Here is a 6,505-nt window from a genome sequence, read left to right as displayed (position 1 = left end):
TCTTCATCAGCAAGTACTTCAAGTCCTCTTCACTTTCAGCAAGCAAGGTTGGTCATTGAAGAATCTTCTCTAATTCTGAGGTCATGTCCTTATCATCTAGTCTAGCTTCACAGATTATTTGCTCAGTATACTTATTGGACAAGCATGATGAAAGATGTTACTAAACATGATAAATCAGTGGTTCCTCAAGAAGTAGAGGTACTGATGGAGAATTCCTCTCCCATTTGAACAGGTTGTCAACTTTTGACATCCCCGTGACACAAGACATTTTCATAACCAACCTGGCTGTTACACATTACGTGTACAACACTCTTGTGTTTTTACCCTTTCGGTATAGAAACAACTTGAAACTTTGCCAGTGAGTTAGGCAGTGTGAGGAAATGCCTCACAGAAGTGGTCTTTTCAAAATTAGTAGGTGACAACAAAGTGAAGAGACAGCTATTTTTAAGAGTGAAAAGGTTTGGATGGTCTCCCATTCCTTTGCGATGGCCCTTAGGCTTTTGAAATGTGTTTTATTCATTTTGCAGACAGCAGAATGCACAAACAGACAGAACTTCAGTTCATACTGTACAAAAGGAAATCATAGTGGCAGATATTTCCCCCATCATATCCAAATAAAAAAAAAAAAAAATGTAGTGTCATCACTGAGACATGAGGGAACAGAAAGGACAGTTTTCATTTTCATCCAGTGATTGAACTGACCCAACGCTCTGTCCTATAACTCACAGGGGCTGGTTTAGCTAACTTTACAAAGAACTTCACAGATGAGATGGTAATAGATTTTAACACTCGATGCTGGTCTTGCACTGTTTGAGTTGGAAAGAGTAGAGAGTCCATCAGTAGCAAATAAAGGAAGACAGAAAGGGAGATTGCTTTATAACAAACTAAATTAAATTCAAGAAAGAGTAAATCTTCTTCCCTGTAGGAATAAACAGATTCATTTCAGAACGGGATGGAGATGATGCAAGATCTTCCTTGATAAACACATCTTGACACTGTGACAAGTAGGTGGGTAATGCTGTAGTTACTGTTGTTGTTATGTGTTATATAATCGGTTGCAACTTACTGTAACCCTACACACAATAGCTATTGTGTGTCTGTCAGTTTGTCATACTGGGTGGCTTGTGTGTTGTTGTGAGGCTGGAGACTATGCCACTGGTATTTCACATGCCAGTAGGGTCATCCATGGTGAGCAGGTTTCAGCATAGCTTCCAAACTGAGATAGACTGGGAAGAAGGAAGGGGCCATCCACTTCTCAAAGAATTGTTCAATGAAAACCTTACGAATAACAGTCAAACACTGTCTGATATATTACTGGAAAACATTTTTTAAACAATACATTTTATTGAAATATAATTTATGTATAGAGAAATACACAAAACTGAAGTGACATGGGTCAATGATTTTTTTTTTTTAAATGTTCTCTCCCCTCTCCTCTCACTCTGGTAACCAAAAAGGAAAGTTTCCTTCCATGTATAAACCTTTCCTTGACTTTTTACAATAATAAACTAATATTATATGTGTCCTTCTGTAATTGACTTATTTCACTCAGTATATTGTCTTCCAAGTTCATCCATGTTATGGAGTGTTTTGTAGACTCTACATTATTCTTTAGTGTTGCATAGTATTCCATTGTGTGTATGTACCATACTTTGGTTATCCATTCTTCTGCTGATGGGCATGTAGGTTGTTTCATCATTTTGCTATTGGAAATAGTGCTGTAATGAACATGGGTGTAGATATATCTATTCTTGACCTGGCTCTCACTTCTTTAGGATATATACCTAGTAATGGGATTCCTGGGCCAAAGGATATTTCCAATTCTAGCTCTTTAAGGAACTGTCATACTGCTTTCCACAGCGATTGTATCATTTGACAATCCTGCTAGTAGTGTATGAGAGTCCCAAATTCTCCACATCCTTGCCGGCATTTGTCATTTTCTGTCTTGTTGAATTTTGCTATTAATACTGGGATGAGATGATATCTCATTGTTGTTTTGATTTGCATCTCTCTGATGGCTAATGATCGTGAGAATTTCTTCATGTAATTGCTGGCCACCTGAGATATTCAGATATTCAGATATTCTTTGGTGAAGTGTCTATTCATGTCTTCTGCCTATTTTTTAATTGGATTATTTGTCTTTTTTGTTACTGAGGTGTTGGAGTATTCTATACATTTTAGAGATAAGTGCTTGTCAGATATATAGTTGCCATTTTTTTCCACCTAATCTGTAGGTTGTCTTTTGATTCTTTTGGAGAAGTCTTTGAAGCACATGAAAATTTAATTTTTAGAAGGTCCCATTTATCTAGTTTGTCTTCAGCTGTTTGTGCATTTTGGGTTGTGCTTGATAGTCTATTTATGTGTAAATTAGGGTTCCTAATTAGTACCCAATTTTTTCTTTGAGGAACCTTATAGTTTCAGGTCTTACATTTAAGTATTTGATCCATCTGGAGTTAGTTTTCATGTATGGTGTGAGGTATGGATCTTGTTTCATTTTTCTGCAAATGGATATCCAGTTTTGCCAGCACCATTTGTTAAAGAGATCACTTTTTGCCCATTTAATGGATTTCAGCCCTTTGTCAAAAATTGGCTGACCATAGGTCAATAGATCTATTTCTGGGTTCTCAATTCTGTTCCACTGGTCTGTGTGTCTGTTGTTGAACCAGTACCAGGCAGTTTTGATGACTATGGCTGTATAGTAGGTTTTGAGATTCAGCAGTGTGAGACCTCCTACTTTGTTGTTCTTCATCAGTGTTTTGTTTATTCAAGATATCTTTCCTCTCCATATAAAATTAGTGATTATTTTTTTCCATATCCTTGAAGAATGTTCATGGGATTTGGATTGGAATTGCATTGAATGTATAGATTGCCTTGGGTAGAACTGACATTTTCACAATATTCAGTCTTCCTACCCACCACCATGGTATGTTCTTCCATTTATGTAGATCTTTTATGGTTTCTTGGAGTAGTGACTTGTAGTTTTCTTTGTATAGGTCTTTCATGTCCCTAGTGAGATTTAGTACCAAGTATTTTATTTTTTGGTAGCTGTTGGATATGGTACTGATTTCTTTATTTCCTTTTCAGCAATCTCTATGCTAGTGTAGGGGAATCCAACTGAATTTTGGATGTTGATCTTGTATCCCACCACTATGTAAAATCTCTCAATTAGTTCCAGTAGGTTTTTTTTTTTTTTCTTTTTTTCTTTTTTTAACTGAGTCTCTTTGGTTTTCTAGGTATAGGATCATATCAACAATAACTAGGGATAGTTTTACTTCTTCCTTACCAATCTGGATGCCTTTGATTTCTCTTCCTTGCCTTATTGCCCTGATTAGGAATGCTTATACAATGTTGAATAAAAGTGGAGATAGAGGGCATCCTTGTTTGATTCCTATTTGCTATGGAAATAGTTTCAGTCTTTCTCCATTGACAATAATGTTGGATGTTGGTTTTGTATATTTTCCCTTTATTATGTTGAGGAATTTCCTATCTATTCTGATTTTGGTAAGAGTTTTTGTCAGTAAAGAGTGTTGGATTTTATTAAATGCTTTTCTGTGACAATTGATATGGTCATGTGGTTCTTTTCCTTTGTTTGATTTATGGGGTGGATACATTGATTGTTTTTTCTAATGTTGAACCATACTTGCATACCTGATATGAACCCCACTTGGTCATGATAAATGATTTTCTTGATATGTTGTTGGGGTCTATTGGCTAGGATTTTGTTGAATATTTTTGCATCTATATTTGCGAGGGGTATTGGTCTGTAATTTTCTTTTTTATTAATGTCTTTGCCTGGTTTTGATATCAAGGTTATGCTTGTTCATCAAATAAATAAATTTTGGAGGATTCCACCCTTTTCTATGTTTTGGAATAGTTTGAGTAGGATTGGTGTCAGTTCTTCTTTGAATGTTTGGTGGAATTCACCAGTGAAACCATCTGAGCCAGGGCTCTTTTATTGGTAGTTTTTTATGACCTTTTCAATTTCTTCTTTTGTTTTGGGTCTGTTTAAATATTCCACCCCAGTCTATGTTAATTTAGTAAGTAGTGTATTTCTAGAAATCTGTCCATTTCTTATAGATTTCCAATTTGTTGGAGTATATATTACTGGAAAACTTGATGAATAACCCTCAAATATTGTCCAATATAGAGATGGCAGAGCCCCTCAGGTCGAGAGGCACTCAAAATACAACTGGGGAAGAGCTCTACTCCTTAGAGTAAAACTGACCATAATGATGTGGATGGAGAAAAACTTTCAGGGCCTTCATTTGCTGATATGCCATGGCTCAAAATGGGAAGAAACAGCTACAAACATCCATTAATCACAACATGGAATGTACAAAGCATGAATCTAGGAAAATTGGAAGTTTTCAAAAATGAAATTGAACACATAGAGATTGATGTCCAAGGCATTAGTGAGCTGAAATGGACTGGTTTTGGCCATTTTGAATCAGACAACCACATGATCTACTATGCTCGGAATAACAAATTGAAGAGGAATAGCATGGTATTCATCATCACAAAGAATGTTTCAAGATCTATTCTAAAGTACAATACTATCAGTGATAGCATAATATCCATATGCCTACACAAAACCAATCCAAACTCACTGCCATTGAGTCATTTCTGACTCATAACAATCCCTCCTTGGGTTTCTGAGGCAGTATCTCTACTGAAGTAGATTGCGCAACCATTATTCCAAGAAGTGGAACGATTTGGACTGCCAGCTTTCTGGTTAGCAGTCAAATGCCTGCGGCACTATGCCACCAGAGGTATATGCCTATAAAGCAGATCAAATTTACTCACCAACCACCAAAGACAAAGACAAGGAAATTGAAGACTTTTTACCAACTTCTGAACTCTGAAATTGAACAAACATGCTATCAAGATGTGTTGATTATCACTAGTGATTGGAATTCAAAAGTTGGAAACAAAGAAGAATCAACAGTATTTGAAAAATATGGCCTTGGAGATAGAAATATTGCTGAAGATCACTTGATAGAATTTTGCAAAACCAACTATTTATTCTTTGTAAATGTCTTTTTTTCAACAATATAAACAGTGGTTATATATATGGAATTCACCAGATGGAGTACACAGGAATCAGATTGACTACATCTGTGGATGTAGTCAATGGAGAACTTCAGTATCTTCAGCCAAAACAAGGCCTGTAGCTGACTGTGGAGCAGATCATCAATTGTTCATACACAAGTTCAAGATAAAGCTGAAGAGAATTTTAAAAAGTCCATGAGAGCCAAAATATGAGCTTGATTATATTCCCCCTGAATTTAGAAACCATCTAAAGAATAGATTTGACACACTGAACACTAATGATGGAAAGCCAGAGGAATTGTGGGATGACATCAAGAACATCATCTATGAATCAAGCAAAAGGCCATTAAAAAGACAGGAAAGTAAGCAAAGACCAAAGTGGATGTCACAAGAAACTCTGAAACTTGTTCCTGTGGAGACAGTAGCTAAAGCAAATGTAAGAAATGGCAAGATGAAAGAGCTGAACAGATTTCAAAGACCAGCTCGAGAAGAAAAAGTCAAGTGCAATGAGATGCTAATGACCTGGAGATAGAAAACCAAAAGGGAAGAATACACTTGTCATTTCTCAAGCTGAAAGAACTGATGAAAAAACTCAAACCTCAAGTTGCAATATTGAAAGTTCCTATGGGCAAAATATTGTATGATGCAGGAAACATAAAAAGATGGAAGGAATAGAGTCACTGTACCAAAAATAATTGATCAATGTTCATCCATTTCAGGAGGTGGCTTGAGATCAAGAACCAATGGCATTGAAGGAAGAAGTAGAAAGCGCACAGAAGGAAGTGGGGAAGAACAAGGCTCCGTGAACTGACGAAATACACATTGAGATGTGTCAACAAATGAATGCCATGCTGGAGGCACTCAGTTGTCTATGCCAAGAAATTTGGAAGATATCCACCTGGCCTAATGACTGGACCACATGTATATTTGTACTGATTCCAAAAAAAGGTGATCTCATAGAATGTGGAAATTATCGAATAATATCAGTAGTATGTCATACAGAAGTAAAATCTTGCTGAAGATAATTCAAAAACAGTTGCAGCAGTATATTGACAGAGAACTTCCAGAAATGCAAGGGGACTCAGAAGAGAACATGGAATGAGGGATATCATTGCTGACGTCAGATGGCTCTTGGTTGAAAGCAAAGAATACCAGAAAGATGATTACTTGTGTTTTACTGACTATGCAAAAGCATTTCATTGAGTGGATCATAACAAATTATGGATAACATTGAGAAGAATGGAAATTCTAGAACACTCACTTCTCTACATGAAGAACTGGTACATAGACCAAGAGGCTGTCAGTTGAACAGAATAAGGTGATACAGCATGGTTTAAAATCAGGAAGGGAGTACATCAAGGTTGTATCCTTTCACTGTTGTTGTTGTTTTGCTGTTGAGTCGGCCCCAACTCATAGAGACCCCTCCTTGGGTTTCTGAGGCAGTATCACTACGGAA

This window comes from Orycteropus afer, unplaced genomic scaffold (genome assembly GCF_000298275.1).
Source record: "Orycteropus afer afer isolate SDZICR_OR568_19922 unplaced genomic scaffold, OryAfe1.0 scaffold00484, whole genome shotgun sequence".
NCBI classification, from domain to species: domain Eukaryota; kingdom Metazoa; phylum Chordata; class Mammalia; order Tubulidentata; family Orycteropodidae; genus Orycteropus; species Orycteropus afer.
Note: the sequence above shows the minus strand (reverse complement) of the source record.